This window comes from Zeugodacus cucurbitae, chromosome 6 (assembly GCF_028554725.1).
Source record: "Zeugodacus cucurbitae isolate PBARC_wt_2022May chromosome 6, idZeuCucr1.2, whole genome shotgun sequence".
NCBI lineage: Eukaryota > Metazoa > Arthropoda > Insecta > Diptera > Tephritidae > Zeugodacus > Zeugodacus cucurbitae.
In genome coordinates this window covers 42370806-42388967 of record NC_071671.1, presented here as the reverse complement: position 1 = coordinate 42388967, position 18162 = coordinate 42370806, and positions in this window count along the sequence as shown.

The window sequence follows — 18162 nt, the reverse complement described above, 5'->3', positions numbered from 1 at the left end:
AGCAAAGACAAGTACCTAAAATCTAAGACAATTTTGTAATGACTGCAAATAACAGTTTTCGGTAAGATACTCTCATTTACTCTACTAGCACAGTATAATATCAAGGATAGGGTCTATCCTATTTATAAGTTTTTTTTAACAAATTCGCTATTTCGTTTAATTTCGGAATCCCTACAATTTATTATCTAATACTCCAGGAACTAATTCATTTGATGCCTTAATATCACCACTTCTTGAACTGTATTTAGGACCAGTACATTTATCAGAACAATATCCCAAGAGTTTCGGATTTTGATTCGATATTCATCTCGTATTTTTATTATTTTTTTTATAGTCCTAGACTAAAGATTTTTTCAGATTTTGATGAATATAGGTCCTTTGGTCTCTGAAGAGGTTGGTTTTTACATATGAACGCAATCATAATATTATTAAGCCAACAAATAGAAAGTTCTATAACGGAGTCGATTTGCAATTACTTACCATTGTTACCCTAATAAGCCTCATCTAAATAACTCGGTCAAATTTACCAAACTTCCATCCGGGCTGCCCAATTTCTCTTATGTTAGAGTATTGAGAACCGTGGAAAGTATCCCTTCGTAACCGAGTGATGGCGAAATCCGACTATTGCCACGCCCACAAAATGGCGAAAACCAAAAAAACATATAAAGTGTCATAACTAAGCCATAAATAAAGTAAAAAAAATTTGGAATAAAGGATCATACTAGGAAGGGGCATATTTGGGTGTAATTTTTTTGGGGAAGTGGACTTGGCCCCGCCCCCAAATCGGATATTTGCATATATCTCGCAAACCAATACAGCTATATAACGGAAAACATCTGAAATACTTAATTTTACAGAAGAAATAGAAGAAGGAAGCTGCACTCAGATTTTTTACAAAATGGAAAATGGGCGTGGTATCACCACTTGTGGTTCAAAAACCATACCTCAGGAACTACTCGACCGATTCGAATGAAATTCGGTATATACAGTATACTCTCGAAAAGTAAATCGATTGGTATTTTGGGTAATTTACTTTTCCAAATATATACATAAATTATCTGTTTTTATAATATTAAATTATAAAAACATATTTACATTTACATACATACATATGTATTTACTATGAAGAGAAAAAATCTTGAATATTCTTTTGTTTTTTTTTCTTTTGCAATATATTTTCTGACCATTTTTGTACGACAATTCAAAAAATCTGACACCTGATTTGCATCGTTTTCATTTTTAAACCAGTGGATCAAGTAGGAGAGTTTATTTACTAAAAATACTCGATAAACAAGAGAGTAAGTGTTTTTGCAACATCGTAAAAAACGCTGCTTGCTTCGTTTCGAATTCACTCTCTTCACACTCTCTGAAAAGTAAATTAAGAATAAATTAAATTAAAAAATTTACTTTTTCGAGGTGCATGTGTAATCTTAAAGGTGATTAACTTTTCCGAGATTGTTTAATTTCTGAGAATTTACTTTTCGAGAGTATACTGTAATATTTTCTTGACACCCTGATGACACGTGTGGAAAATGGATGATATCGGTTCACAACCACGACCACTTCCCATATAACTCAATTTTGAATTCCATCTTATTCCTTCACTTTATCTATACTACTATTATAAAGAGGAAAGATTTGTATGTATGTTTGTAATGAATAAACTCAAAAACTGCTGTGCCGATTTCAAAAATTCGTTCACCATTGGAAAGCTACATTCACCCCGAGTAACATAGGCTATATATATTGCTAGAATCTCAACTTTCTGGAAATAGTTCCCCGGTGAGGGCATCAAACAGACTCCCCGCAAGAAACTTGAAAGTACATACTTATGTATGAGATGGTGTGTATAAATGTTTAAAAACGTATAACTTTTGAAATGTTTATTTAAACCCGTGCGAAGCCGGAGCGCTCTGCTAGTAATGAAAACATAAGGAACCAATGAAGATAGCGGAATAAAACTTTACACAAACAAAAAAAAATTGTCGAAATCGGACTATAACTTTTCAAGGCCCCAGATATCGAATATATTGAAGTCAGTACCTGAAGGTAAATTTAAACAGAAAATATGGACAAATCTCTCAGATAATTTAATGTAATTCAGAGGAAATTGTTTTCTTCTAATAGTGTGTCTCTGTTCCAATTAAAATCGCTTTATTACGCATATATGTATTGGTTAATATGTGAGATATCTTAGCAAAATTAAGTGAGCGTATAGTCTTGGATATAGTGTACCTTGCTGGTGAAAATGAAAGAAATCGGTTCATCAGCCCTCATATACTATATATGACGATTTTCGTTATTCTATTAAACTTTATACCGAATTTAGGGGTAAATTTGTGTGTTATCTTAATAAAATTTCTTCAATAAATTGCGAGAGTATGAAATGTTCGGTTGCATCCGAATTTAGCCTTTCCTTACTTGTTTTTTCTTTTTGTGGGCCAGTGTTATTGAAAAGATAATACAATAGTCAATTAATATATGGAACGTCTGACAATTATATATTATTATTTCTGTCTTAAATCTTTTACAGACTAAATCGTTCCACATCTTATATTGTTCAATATACCTCACATAACGGTTAATTTTATATCGATCAATCTAACATATCCTAATGACATTGAGTATATCATTTTTCCTGACCTCAGTTTGCTGTATGAAAAAAAATCACAGTTAATTTAGCTCAATTGCTAGTATTTGGACGAATTCAACGATCAAGAACTGGTTATTTGAATTTCGTTTTAACCATACCAGCACTTTATTCAGGATGGCCAAACAGGGCGTATGTTCGAGATCGTGAAATTCAGTGCAACCGTCGACTGGATTTTATCCAGAAATATTTGGGATTCACACGGTATTCGATTACCTCGAAAGCACTCAATGAACGATATTAATGTGCGTACTGGATTGGATGTCGAGATCAGCCCATTAAATAATTTAATAAAAGTATATTATTACCTATTCAGTACTCTGTGCTGCTGTTAAGTAATACAATCCAATAAATAGTATGAAATCATTCCCTCATCTACATTAATCCTGTTACATAAACTCACTTCTCAAGGTAGTTCCCTTGAAACTCATTGAAAATTCTCTTTAGCACTTTACTTTATCAGTAACATCAATTTAATACTCCTCTGAACATTTTCTATCGTACACCAGTGTGCACTTCACCAAATGCTGTAAGGATATCACACAAACTTGCAGAACGCTTATTAAGCAATGTTATTAGTACCAAAGGGCGAGTTGGGAATGAAAACATGAAGATACAAGCAGAACCACAGCGAAGATTACAAATACACATGGAAGTAATAGAGGCGAATGGAAGTGCCGTTAGAACCAATAAAAACATTGATACAAAATTTACTACTTCAAATCGCTACTGTCAACACAAGCCGAGGGAACGATAGTACGGGTAAGTGAAAGAACGTAAAGGCAGCTTCAACAAATCGCTTCAACATTTCAACTGGGACGCGCCCTGCAGTGGTGCCTTGCCGAGAAGAGGAATTGTAAAATTGAGACATTGAGCAAATAGGCCACTCCAATAAGCGAAAAATAACTCAAGTTCGCTACGGTCCACATTTGTATGGCCGTGTTTGGTCGTGGACAAATATGGATTTATTTGTATGTTTACTTTGTGCTTCGTCAAGTCGGCAATTTGCCGGTTGACAAGTAAACAGCGCTCACCATTGCAATGCATTGTGCTCTTGTTTTGCCACTACAAATGAAAAATTGTTCGCGTAACTTTTTTCCCCCCTTTTAGAACATTAGTTTTGCTGCTGCAAGCCAACACATTCTTCACAACTTGACAACGTGTGTTGGAGGTGGGGAGTCTGTCGTGCATCCTTGCTCGTTTTGAGCTTTGTAAGTGTTCGCAGTTTTATTTAAAAATTGCGAAAGTAAAATATCAACGTTTAGTCAAGTCTATTTCTTCACATTACTTCTATTGTCAGTTCTCCAATTGTCCGCCTTTTGTTGTTACTCGCTCCCCCACTTGCCATTCATTGTTTGTTATTTACTCGCCGTCCCAACCCATGAATCAATCGGTATCAGCATTTTTTGGCAGGTCGTTTCCCTTTTCTGCTGCCGTCCGCACACTTTTTCCATTATGAAATGTTAATGATGACCAATGGCCGAAATATTGCGAATTGTTAGCTTTGAAATGACTTCAACGCTCAACTGCTTCAATATAACGGTTTAGGCGGTCAATCAGTCGGTCACTTGTTGGAAATCGTTGACCCAGTTGGTGGTTGGCCTTTCGGTCGGCAGATTAAACACTAAAAAGGTTGTACCATCTTCGTTTAACCAGTTATTATTTATTTGGGTCTTTGCTACTTGTTAAGCGATGCGGAAACTAAAGTAATGATAAATATTTGGCGTAAAGGATGCATACCACAAAAGTGAAAATATGAGTTAACCTTTATGTACAAATATGTATATATGAGAGAGTTGGCTTTCGGAATTTTTTTGCTGAAAATTTAAATAATTTTTCATATGAATATTGCTGACCTAACCACTGAAGTATGAACCTCGATGATTAAAATCGTGCTTATTGTTTTCTCACACATTTTTCATGGTGATCAATTATTTTATACTAATTTAGGAAGTGCTTTGGCCAGTTCGATTGAGAGAACTACGAAACATTCATTTTGTATGCATCAATCACTTATTCTCGTGCTAAAATTCATAGACAACTACGTTTATTGTAGTTGTTATGGGTGTGAAGAAGCAAAAAGAAGTGACATTGTTTAAAATTTTACTAGGAAAACTCATCTAATTAATGTGTTAGTCGGCTGAAAACAGAGTTTTGTTATAAGTTAATAAAAAAATTAATTAATTAGAATGGATCATTTTAATTTCTTCATATGCTATTGAAACAATAGATAACCTTTTGCTTCGAGTGTTTTGCGAACGAACAATTTTGGTTGGGTTTTAATGAAACACCTAAAGGTCAAATTGTATTTCGTTCCGAACTCTTATGCATAAATCCATAAAATCCAATCTCGTACAACGTTTTAACTTATTTTAATAATAAGTTTCATATTATAATCTATTGAAGTACATACTGTAAATATAAACCGATTTTATAATTTTTTTGATCTTGGTATATTCACGAAATTTGATTGAGATCGCTTATAAATATAACGTTATTTCGGAATCATTCATTAATCATTAATCAATCATTAGGGTTGTGTGTGTAGACGACAGAGGTAGGTTGACACCAGTCTAGCATGTACATATTCATTAAAATACGTAGATAAAAACTAAGTAAACGTTTCCAATATTCGGAAGATTGGTTTAAATGAACTGTTTCGAGACTATAGGAATAAGAATACTGCCATTTCACACCACACACACATATTCCTCCTTTGAGGTTGGTTGGATATGGGCGAAATCGGTCCATTGCAACGCCACAGTGAAGTGGGTTAACTCACTAAAAGAAAAGGCCTGAAGCACTAAATTTTATAGAAAAAAAGATACAGAAGAGCAGCATCCATATTGGTTGAAAAAATTTGAAGTGTGTCTCCATTTTTTGGGTCAAATCCATTTCTTCATTTCTAAACCAAAATTGGTTCTTGTTATTTCCCCGATAAGTGACTTTCAATACGAAGCAACAAAAATTTTCACGTAGATTGGGCCATTATGGCCCAAGTAGTGTAAATACCATAGGATAGCTTTGGTAAAAAGTGCCCTGGGACAAGGATGTCCCATCAGTAATTTATCAACAATACTGTCATCATCAGAGTCACTATGTTCCAATATATATTTCAGCATTGGTTCTCGGATAGTAATCGCCATTTATGAAAGAGAATTAAAACAATAATGGGACATATCGCTCATTTACTTGAATAGTGTCACAACTCAAAAAAGTCGATTATTCAGGAGAGCGGTTTAAAGTTTTCAATTGTCTCTAATTTAGCAAATATAGAAAACTGCCATCAATTTCTTGACAAATCTTGTGGCCTGTAATATAGTAAATACAATGTTGAACAGAAATGGACCAAATAGAGTGTACTAATGGTTTTTCTTGGGCATAAATGTGACCCATTTTGAATTATGTCGTTATTTGTGAAAAATATAAATCAATTTCGCCGTAATAAGTCAAATGTGTCATTTTTGCTGAAAAAAAGCAATATGAAAAATTTAATTAATTTTCACCAATATCGTTCCAACACAAAATATGTCGTTCTTTTTGAAAAGAAAACCAACTTCACCCTATGACAATATGTGTTGTAACACGAAATATGTCGTTGTTTCGTAAAAAAAGTATAACTAATTCTGGCACAACTGAGAAGTGTCGTTATTGTGGTTAAAAAATATTGCAACATAACAAATTTAATAACGGCACATTCTTATTTAACCGCTTATTTTTCTGCGCATCGGAATGAAATTTTTTTACAATATGGACGATGAAATTGCGCACATTTCTGCATACTCAACTCAAAAATCGTGTTTTTTGAGTTGTGACACTATTCAAGTAAATGAGCGATATGTATGTGTCCCAATAAAAGTTACTGCTGTGACAGATATAACCCAGATTTACTTTCTAGCGCGCTGTTTTTTACATCGGTCAAGGGCAGAAATGCAGAAAGAACGAGAATTTAACTTCTGTTTATTTCCCATTAAAACACTTCAAAATAAATGGCGAATAAAAGCGCAAACAAACATTTCAGCGATTTTCAATTTAAATATTTCATACCTCTTAAGTCTCGAAGCACTTTAAACGCCCCCACAAGCGCGGTTCCGCTTTCAGCCTCACCAAGTGCTTCTATTTTCCATTTTGACGTACTGAAAGACACGCTTGAAGAAATTGAAATGTGACTAGCCAAAAGAACGCTCAACTAAATAAAATACAAAATGAATTTGAAAGAAACTGAAGACAAAAGCGAAAAAGGCAAAAACGGTGGAAGAGTTTGCTATAAAAACCCACGCAATGCCTTCGCCATGCTAAAAATGTAAAAATTGTCAAAATGGCAAACCTTAGATACAAAAAAACTGAATATCATAAATGCGAACCGTAAACTTCAAGAAAATGCGGATAAGTGAAGAAGACAACAAACTGAATGAGACACCGAATGAACAAATTATTGCTTCTGAGAATAGCTGAATGGCGCTGATGGGTGAAGGCATTCGTCAACAGTGCAAGTATTCGGAGAAGGGCGTTGAAGTTAATGAAAACTTGTTGATAAGCTTACTGCCAAAATGAATGGAAAACAGCTAATGAAAGCGAAAATCACAAGAAATACTTTTAAATGAAGGGTGAAAATTCACACAATTTTCGTTTGTCCAAGTGACCGACTACTTGTTGCCGTATAATTTGTGCGGTTAAATTGGAAATTAGTGTTCTTACGATTGTGTAATGATTTTATATAATTAGTTTATGTTTGGGGATATATAATTTTTTTACAGTTTTCAGATGCATATATTGTACTAAAAAGCCAAAAACGCAAACTAATATTTTGAATTTTTCTATCACGGTCAAAGTATGAGAAAATCGAACAGTGAGCCGCTATTTTAATAATGATGTGACCCTGGTACTATTGTCCAATTATGTCTGCATTTCACAGCAATGGTCACATCGCAGAATCTGGTGCATATCAAGAGAAAATGCATACATGATTCATAACCTTAGATATACTTCTTTTAAACTACATGTTCTCTAAAGTCTATTGACTACAACTCTGGGCTTTGTTTAAATACCTGTTATCGACTTGCAATTTGCCGAGGTCTATTTCATCTGTTTTAAAAAATCTGGTAGTTTTATAGTTCTAAGTATACGATTTAGATACTTTTCTTTCGATTCCTCTACAAATGCTCTGGGTTAGGCTAGATTAAATAGTATGCATATGCATGCAGATCTCACTTGGGACTCACTCACTCTCAGCACTGTACTCTGTGGTATCAATATACTCCTAATGGATAAAAAAACTTTATAATTCAGCAAGGGCGCTTGGAACATGTTACAAACTTCTTGAGTCGGCTAATATCAAATTTAGCCAATTCGCTAGGTTCGCTGAAGGTAAGCCTTCCAAGATGTTTAAACCACAATCTTTTAAAAACTGGACATTGGAGGGGGAAATGATTAGATAATTCTACGTCGGCTTCCTCCAAACAACTTTGGCAACTTTCCAGCATTAAAATAATGTTGTTCATATCTAAGTTATTTCGAACATATTTGTTAGAAGTATAGTCTAGCGTATCCTCCCAATTGTGAGCATCTCATGATGAGCCTTCATCGTGATGAGCCTTCATGTTATCTGACAAATGAAATTTTTTGCTAGATATTTTTTGCCGACTTTGATTGTCCAATGAATTTAGTGAGAGCTTAGGACCCTTCCTATCAATTGATTATTCGATTATTGGTTCGATATACAAGTCAAATACTTACGCTAGTGCAGCCGTGACCAATAAGTTCTATTTTAATTAAAATGACGCACAATTAAAGGGATTACGAATTTATAAACCAATTACACAAAAAATTAAGAGAATAAGAAAGTCGGACTAGGATCAGAAGTTTATAGTGAAACTGAAGTTTCAGTGTGAACTTCTTAGCTAAGGTGAAAAGCGAGTAATTTGTAATGAAAACTGTGCATAAATTTTAAACTTTGCTTTGTGATACAAACTATGCAACGATTTGCAAACAAAACGAAATTGAAATGCAAACAAGTGCGAGTTGAACTTGATTGTTTGATTGCGGCCAAGTCTGGAGTGACTGCACTGAGCGCCGAACTCAAATTAATAACAAAATAACCAAAAGACAGAATAGTCTTACGAAAATCCATTGCAATCAGCACAATGGGAGATGAGATTTGTATTATATGGCCATTTCATATAAAAACAAACACACGCAATAGACAGTTTCTACATGGACTACTAGCAGCACAGCGAACTGCCAGACAAAGCAGGCCAGAGTGAATGGAGTTTGTTGCAAATTTCTGAGTCAGATAATCGGTCATTTTCGCACGAAACTTGCGCAGACAAGGGAGTGGGCGAGAAAGGAAGCGCTGCAGGCAGACTTTCAGCTGAACCAACAAACTAGCCTAAATTTGTAATGCCGTTAGCTGTTGAAACAATGCCGCACATTACGCTCACATTACATAATTCTGCTCAAATACATGGATGTGTATCGCCTAACTTCGGTGCAATATTCCAATGCTTCCTCTATGCTCTGCTGGATTTTGTTTCAACTATAAAGCTAACTTTAATCTTACTTAATATGCAAAGCTGGAAGAAGCGTAGGCAATGGGTAAGTACGTGGGTGCGACCTGTTTGGGAGGTCGCTTTGTGTGTGGCGGGTGAGTTGGCTGTGCCGGCAGAAACTATAACCACAAAACCTCATCTTAAATTCAAAATCAAAATGTGAATTTGTAATTACTTGAAAAGCAAATCAAGAGAAAGCTACATGGAAATGGGAATTCGTACGGATGTGCACGTGCTTGGCTCGATGTGGTTAAGTGATGATGATATTTATGGAGAAACGGCTGGATGTTGGTTGGAATGGCAGTGATCGGTTTTCCAACTTGCAAGGAAGGGCTTGCATGCTTTTGATTAACAGGAAACCAACTTATGCATTACCAATTTGTATGGTGTTCAAGTCATTGGAGTTTAAAGTGTTCTTACAGAGGTGCATGCATATATCATGAAATAGTATAGATATTGGGATCTAGATTTCGGTAGATTTACGTTCAAATACCACTCGTAAATGCTATATATCATTGACTCATACTTAATTACGTTTACCAAACCTATTTGCTTTATATGCTATATATAGATTAAATTGATTCAGATTTAAGGTACAATAGGCTATGTTTGAGCCACTGGAACTCTGTGTAATGCAGACAAGAAAATAGGGCAGTAATGTATTAGAATCTAAGGTGAGGAGAACACATTGAAGGCAGAGTTTCAAAAACTCTTTGTAGTGTTAACTTCTAGAGAAAACTGAAAATGAAAGATAAACTTTAGTGTCTTTAAGAATATGTATGTTTCCAATTTAGAAATAAGTTTAGAAACCGTTTTATCCCTATATAGATTATGGCCGAATCGATACTAGCGCTCCATTCTTCTCTCTCCCTCGCAATTCGGCGCCAGTTGTAAATACCAAGTGTAACTAAGTCGCTCTCCATCTGGTCTTTCCAACGGAGTGGAGGCCTTTCTCTAGCTCTGCTTCCACTGACGGGTAGATACTGACCAATTAATCGGCCTTAGAACCTCCCAAGCAAGCTTCCGCAGTTTTTATTGAGTCACTATCATGTCACTATATGTGACGCCTTTCACAATACGAGATAGAAATGACAAAAGTCATCTCTTTGAAAATAACGGATTCGTTTACTAGATCAACTATTTTCGATTATTGACCGTAATGCTCATAGTTGTCCTGAAAATAAAAGCTATATTGCTGACGCGAATAACTTATATTTTCTATGAACATATTATATCTTATAATAATAATTTATTTAGTTTTGAATATAAATTAAATGAATAAACAACTTCATATTTACATATAACTGAATTGTGTTCTTATTTTGTGATGTTATTTGTATTTGTTTTTCTCTTATTACTATACTAATTTACTAAATAAAGTTGTTTAGGCATATGCCGATTCTTTGCCAACTGACCGATAAATTGGCATCGGCATCGCATCGGCCAAAAATTTGGCGACGGGTACTGTATCGAACACTTTCAAATCTGGGGTGTCTTTTTATTCCCTGAACTATATCAATGTTGTCGTATAACACGTAGAGCTCACCGTTCTATTGTCTGCGGTATTCGCCGTTGCCAATATTCAGAGCACCATAAATCTTCAAGAATATAACTAATCTCATAAAGCTTGGGGTCCCAGAGCACAAGAAAACTAATATGTGAAGCTTATTAAAGAGCGAAATGAGCGGAGGAGGTCTCAAACCAGCCAAGAAAATGTAATGTCTACAGCTAATGAAATATATATATATGTTAATTCGAGATGCCTTCCTTTTGTATTCATTTATTGAAATAAACTTTAAATAAATTTCCCTGAATTTGTGTTGGCGATTACTTCCTCAGCACCATTTGCTAACAAAACTTGAGTGCTCAAAGTGCGCAAACTGAACTAGTGTATTTGGTGTGTGGGTTTGTGCCTATGTAACTCCGTTTGTATGCGTATGCAGTGAAATTAAATTTATTGTTGAGGAAAATACAAAGTTATTTCTAAATTTACAACGTGCCACAAATCTGCAGAAGCACATAAATTCCAACATGACAACATCTACATATACATGCAACGCACGGCACGGCACGTATGCAATGATAAAGCCACGCGCGGCGCAGGACTGCAAAGCAGGCAGAAGGCACCCGAATGCACTGGGACTTGCAACTTGTAAATGTGGTTATTGTTAAGTAAGTATTTGAAATATTTGCTAGGCGCGCACATAAATATTTACGTGTTATGGCGAAATTTGTTAGCGCCGAATGTGACAGTTGCAAGCATGGGTGTATGTGTGCTCATGAGCTCTTGAGTAAGTACGTGTGAGCGACGCTCATGCATGTGTCAACCAGTGATTTGCAAAGCCGAGCTGTGAAGTTTTCCTTATGTTCATAACTCCATTGTTGCAATATTATTCGCCTCTTATATACATATATACGCATAACGGTACATATATAGTTATATATCTATAGATAAGTGAGCGCTTAAACAATACGAGACAACAAGCAACTAAGTTTCCAGCTGTAGTCTACTCATCGAAACCAAAATGCGCGCCACAACTGTGGCATACAACAACAAACACACATTCATACGCATACATTTATGTATATATATAGACCCACAGCAAGCTGGACTCACTTTAAGTGTTGGCTGACCAAGCTTGTGGTCAGCTGACCTTATTTCGTGTGCGTAATTATTTATGGTGCTGACTTTGGCGCAAACAAAGTACAAAACCTCACACACACACACGCGATTGCAATGATATACACACACTCACACCTATACATCAACAATATTCGAAAGAGACACAATTAAGTCATCCAGGCTGTCGGCCAATGCAGCCATTTTAATAGCCGACCGCAGTTGCCTTGAGTTAGTGTGTGTGTATATATGTATATATATCTGCATGTATGGTTGTATGTGTGTGAGTGTCACTTCGGTGGTACCGTTGCTGTCACATGCGCTTCCGCAATATGCTTGTAGCTGTGTGGAGTTTTTGTTTTTTGTGCTGACTAAATGCCGCTACTGCTTGTGGGAATACTCGCTGCTGCATGGCACTGCCTGGTGCTGTTGTTGTCGAGCTCTGCACCGCTCTGATCTGCTGGTTGTATTGTCTTCACTTTAAAAAGTTTGTGAAAATTTTTTGTTGAATTTTTTTGCCGGCTTTCCAAGCTTTTATTGCATCATAATTGCTACTGTTTGCTTTTGTTGTGCGCTGCAGTGATTGCTGTTACGATGACCTCTGAGCGCTGTTTATACATATGTATGTTTGTAATTGCTTTTGCTTTTTTGTTGTTGTGGTTGTTGCCCGCAATGCTGCAATGGCACGATGTGTTGGCGATTTTTGTCACAATGTCATATCATAAAATGCGCTATGGCGGCAACAACAACAACAACAACAGCAACACTATACTATAATAGCAACAATAATACTAAGGCCAGCCGTTCAAAGCGACGACTGTAGGGTATACGGTGAACGTTCGTCACGATTATAAATTGCTTCCATCGGTGTGGTCGACATTTTTCGTTATAATATATTGTAGTTATTGTTGTTGTTTTTTGTTGCAGCTGTCCTTTATAGTTCTAGATTAAGCTACTATACTTTTTACAATTTAAAAATAGCGGGTGATCCAAGTTAAGATACTTTTTTCAATACCCTTTTCTTTGACAGATCAAGCATGAGTCATGACAAGTTGTCATGTGATTTTTATTCAGTATTGTTTGGCATTTCATCATGGAAAGACTAACGTCACGCAGTGAAGAAATTATAGCAGCCGTAGCTGAGAGTGTACACGAAGACCGTGAAACGACTTGGCGCATTTTACGTCAAGATCTTAAATTGAAAGCGTACAAAATACAGTTCGTGCAAGAACTGAAGCCGTTCGACCTTCCCAAGCGACATCGCTTTGCTCAATGAGTATGTAATCAAGTAAAATTGCCGCATTTGGTACAAAGAGCAACCTGAAGGGATTCAAGAGGTGCCATTTCATCCAAAAGAAATAACGGGTTGGTATGATTTGCGAGCCGTTTGAAGTCCATGTTTCTTCAAAATTGATGCCGGAGAGAACGTAACGTCAATGGCGACCGTTATTGCGCCATTATAACCGACTATTTGATGCCTAAAATAGATGCTCGTGTTTGGACCGGTTCACACCGTTACTCTTTTTCCTGTGGGCATATGAAAGTCTAAAGTCTATGCGGACAATCCCGCTTCGATTCAGCCCTTGGAACATTCGCCAGTTACCAGCCGAAATGCTCTAATGAGTCATCGAAAATCGGACATAACGGATGGACCATCTGAGAGATGTGTTTTTTACTTTAAAAATGTAGGGAAAACCTCGAAATGGATCACCCTCTTAGTACTCAAATGGCGAAGCGTTTTTGCCACCCGGGTTTCCAGTTTTGTTGCACCGTTATATGAAGTGTATATTTGTTCACAGCCATGAAGATGGTCCAATAATAACATAGTAAAAAAAATCACGAAATTTTTGACAACCAGCGGTGCTCCCACCCTTTAAACCTTCTCATTATATTTTCTTATTTTCTGAATAATATGGTGGATGGAGGACCACAACTTGTGGATCATAGAAAACTGTGTCGTATCATTTTTCAGACCGTTTGGAAAGTCTTCGCCTTCCTCGGAGCAGGTTTGCCATTTAAAGTATACTGTTTCGTCTGTTCATTGGTCTGTTGTTGTAATCGTTGCCGGATTGCTTTTAAACAAAGTAAAATACTGGTGTGATCGCTACGAGTCGACAGAGTTGCTTTGTTTTCACAGACACTTTAGTCGGAGAGAATCCAATTCGAGATCGCAGACTTTGTCACATCCGAAAACCGACTTGCAACTAAACTAAATTTTTATTCAGAGAAAATGGAGGCGTAGGAACTAAGGATCGTACTTCACGATATTACTTACGACTTTTCAGTTCAATGTTAAAGTTTCTACAAATTTTAATCAAATCCAATAAAATTTCTGAAGAGTTACAACTTTCGACAGTAGTTGCCTCATGAATTTTTACAACCAAAAAGGGGAACTCTCTCATCGATCCAAAAGACAACTCAAGTAATAATTCGCAAGGAATCGTCAATATTTTTGAACGCTCTGGAATTATTTCTGGCTTCATTCCCTTGATTGTTGATGGATTTATGATAGGAAATAATCCTCAAAATATTCTGGAGAATGCTGTCTAGTTGACAGAGCGTAGTTAGTAAGAAAAGGAGAAATATTTGAGTATTCATTGAACAAAAACTCCAGAAAACGATGCAACAATTTAATAATTTGGTTTGGATTTTATTACGCATCCAATATATTTTTATGATTGAGAACCAATTTGAAACAAGAGAGAATTCGTACTCCAAAAAAAGCTAAAAGTTGGTGTCATGGTTTTCTTCTTCATTAAAAAAATACATATTGGTTGCTAGTGATAGAAAGTGTAAGAAGCGTTAATCTATTGAACATGACTGATGCTTGACCCATATCAGGGAGTCAAGAGAATAACGACAAAGGCTAGAAGAAATCAGTTCCCACGGCAGTATTTTTATTCATTCAAGGAACTCGACAGCATTTCTCAAATAATGTTTTCGCCACTGTCACAGCAAAAACAAAGACCACAACCTATTTTGCTTGCAGTGTTGTTAATTAACTGTCATCATTGCGGGCTTCAAGCTCTTGTTGCAGTGAAGGGAGAGCTGTGCTACAACAAACACTGGAAACTCAGTTGAATATTATTTATTATTATTGTATTATTTCATTAATATTTTAATATTTGCAAACGATTTAATTTTATAAACCGAAAATATTTTACTAGGCATTAATTCCCATATGCTCATTGCTCGTGATGCTAAGCCTTGATTATTTGCAAAGTTGACAATGTAATTAACATTGGGCAAGTGGTTTATTTGTGTATGTGGCAGCTGAAAAAGCGGCTGACATAAAATAGAAATTAATAATAAATATTTCGTAATTAAATCAGACAAATAGCGTAAATATACAATATAATTATGTAAATATGAAGACATATGTACCAACATTATATAACGAGTGAAAGCTGGATTTAACTCTATAATTACATCTAATGACATTTATTTGTGTTTATGTGATTTATTTAATTTTATAAGCCAAATGTGAAAATAATTCAGTATTCATATTATATACTGTTATTTAATAGTGAAAAATAGATATTAAAAATGAATTTCAGGAAATTCAATCCTATATTCCTTTTCAAATTCATAACATAGAAATGGTGAATAGCAAAAATTACGATTTGGATGCGAATTTTTATACAGTAATTATTAGGGGAAACAGGAAAAATAGCAAATATTTTTATTGGCTTCTCCGGCGCTATTCGAAAATATTATTCATAGTGCAAAGTTATACCATTATTACATGAGGCATATAACGATAGCTTTTGTTTGAGATGAGCTACTTACTTATTTACGACTATATCGTACGATATACGATACGAGTACGATATTATTTAAGTATTGCTCTAAAGTAACTCATACGCTATGGTGTACTGTGCATTTTAGTGTCTGATTACCAATTTTTGGACGATGCCATTTAATCGGCCAGTTAGCAAATAATCGGCCGGTAGCGATACCGATTCTTTCATGAACAAAATTTTTTAATAAACTAGTATAGTAACAACTGAAAAATAAAAACAAATAACTTCACAAAATAAGTGAAATCTCATTTGAAGGTGCAAGTCACTCTATAAATAATATATGTATTGATTTAATTTTATTAATTTTCATTTAATTTAATTAATATAAAATAGTAAGTATAGTAAAAGTAAATCCGCTATTTTTCAAAGATATGACTTTGGCAATATGTATTTCGATATTTTTTATAATGAAGCTCGAAGTCATCCTTTTGCAAATCGTTACTGAATCGTAACAAAATCAATATATTTCTGAAGTGGATTGTTCCTGTTTGATGAAAAGTGCTTCTGTAACGATAATGGCAAACGAAAACGGTCCCACAAAGACTGCGTGAGAAAATTGAAAGAAATTGCTCAGAAGATTTGTGCTCCATCAGGACAACGAGGTTCTTATGCATCCACATAATAGTTCAAACCAGACGCTAAGCGATTATTACCTGTTCCTGCCTATGGATGGACGTTGATTGTGAAAAATTCGCCTCAAGAGAAACTTTTAATAATATACTCTCGCAGTTTTTTCCAATAGCAATGAGGACTTCTATAATAGTGGTATTATGAAATTATCTTCAAGTGATTAAACGAAACTCTGCATATTTGACATAAATCGGATAGTGGATTACCTTTTAAAAGGAGTTATGTTATTATGCTGAGAAATGATTGGTTCGGTCGAATATGAATGAAATATGTGAAAATTCATAATTTAAGCTTTAAAGTAATTATATTTATGTATATTAGGGCAGGTCGATTTAAAAATCGCTCATTGCTCTGTGAAAATCGTATTCTAGGGATCAAAATAAGAAACTTTGCCGAAGAAACCATACCTCTAAAACGTATTTTGATGTCCCCCAATTTGGGTCGAACTTTTGGGTAGGGGCAAATTCCAAGTTCCAGTTCCAATCGAGTCACTTATCATTTTTTTTTGAAATACCATAGTGGTTATTGCTTTAGTTCTCCTCACTTTCAGATGTAATAAGAATGAAATGGTAATTTCAATTCTATTTCAAAATTTGCCCCTACCCAAAAGTTCGACCCAAATTGGGGGATATCAGAATTCGTCGTTTCCTTCGGCAAAGTTTCTTATTTTGATCCCTAGAATATGATTTTCATAGAGCAATGGGCGATTTTTTTGCCTCCCCACAAATCGACCCGGCCTAATGTATATACATATATTTTCATCCATCCGTACAACATGACAACATGGCCGCTGTCTTTTTATTCGCTGAACTATGTCAATGTCGTCGTATAAATTGTACAGCTCATCGTTCCCTAGTCTGCGGTATTCGCCGTTGCCAATGTCTAGAGGACCATAAATCTTGCGCAAAACCTTTCTCTCGAAAACCCCAAGAGTCGTCTCTTCGGATGTTGTCATCGTCCACGCTTCTGCGCCATACATCAGGACGGGAATCATGAGCGACTTAAAGAGTTTGATTTTTGTTCGTCGAGAGAGGACTTTACTTTTCAATTGCCTACTCAGTTCAAACTAGCACCTGTTGGGAAGAGTGATTCTGCGTTGGATTTCGAGGCTGACATTGTTGGTGTTGTTAATGCTGGTTCCCAGATAAACGAAATTATCTACAACTTCAAAGTTATGACTGTTAACAGTGACGTGGGAGCAAAGACGCGAGTGCGCCGACTGTTTGCTTCCTTATCAAGTCTGGAAAAAGCAGAACAAACAACGCGGTTGTTGCTTCCGATGATATCAATATCATCGGCGTACGCCAGCAGTTGTACACTCTTATAGAAGATTGTACCTTCTCTTTTAAGCTCTGCAGTTCGTATTATTTTTTCTAACAATAGATCGAAGAAGTCGCACGATAGTGAGTCACCCTGTCTGAAACATCTTTTGGTATCGAACGGCTCGGAGAGGTCCTTCCCGATCCTGACGGAGCTTTTGGTGTTGCTCAACGTCAGTTTACACAGCCGTATTAATTTTGCAGGGATACCAAATTCAGACATAGCGGCATAAAGTCAGCTACTTTTCGTGCTGTCGGAAGCAGCTTTAAAATCGACAAAAGGTGGTGTTTCACGGGTGAATATCTGGTCAGTTGTGGATTTTCCAGGTCTAAAGCCACACTGATAAGGTCCAATCAGTTTGTTGACGGTGGATCTTAGTCTTTCACACAGTACGCTTGATAGAACCTTATAGGCGATATTTAGGAGGCTTATCCCAGGGTAATTGGCGCAGATTGTGGGGTCTCCCTTTTTGTGATGCATGCACCTTATCAGTCCTTAGCCGCCGTATTTGAATAGCTCGGCCGGTAATCTCTCAGCCCCCGCTGCATTGTTGCTATACAAATTTCTTCATGGTCGGGTAATGGAACATCT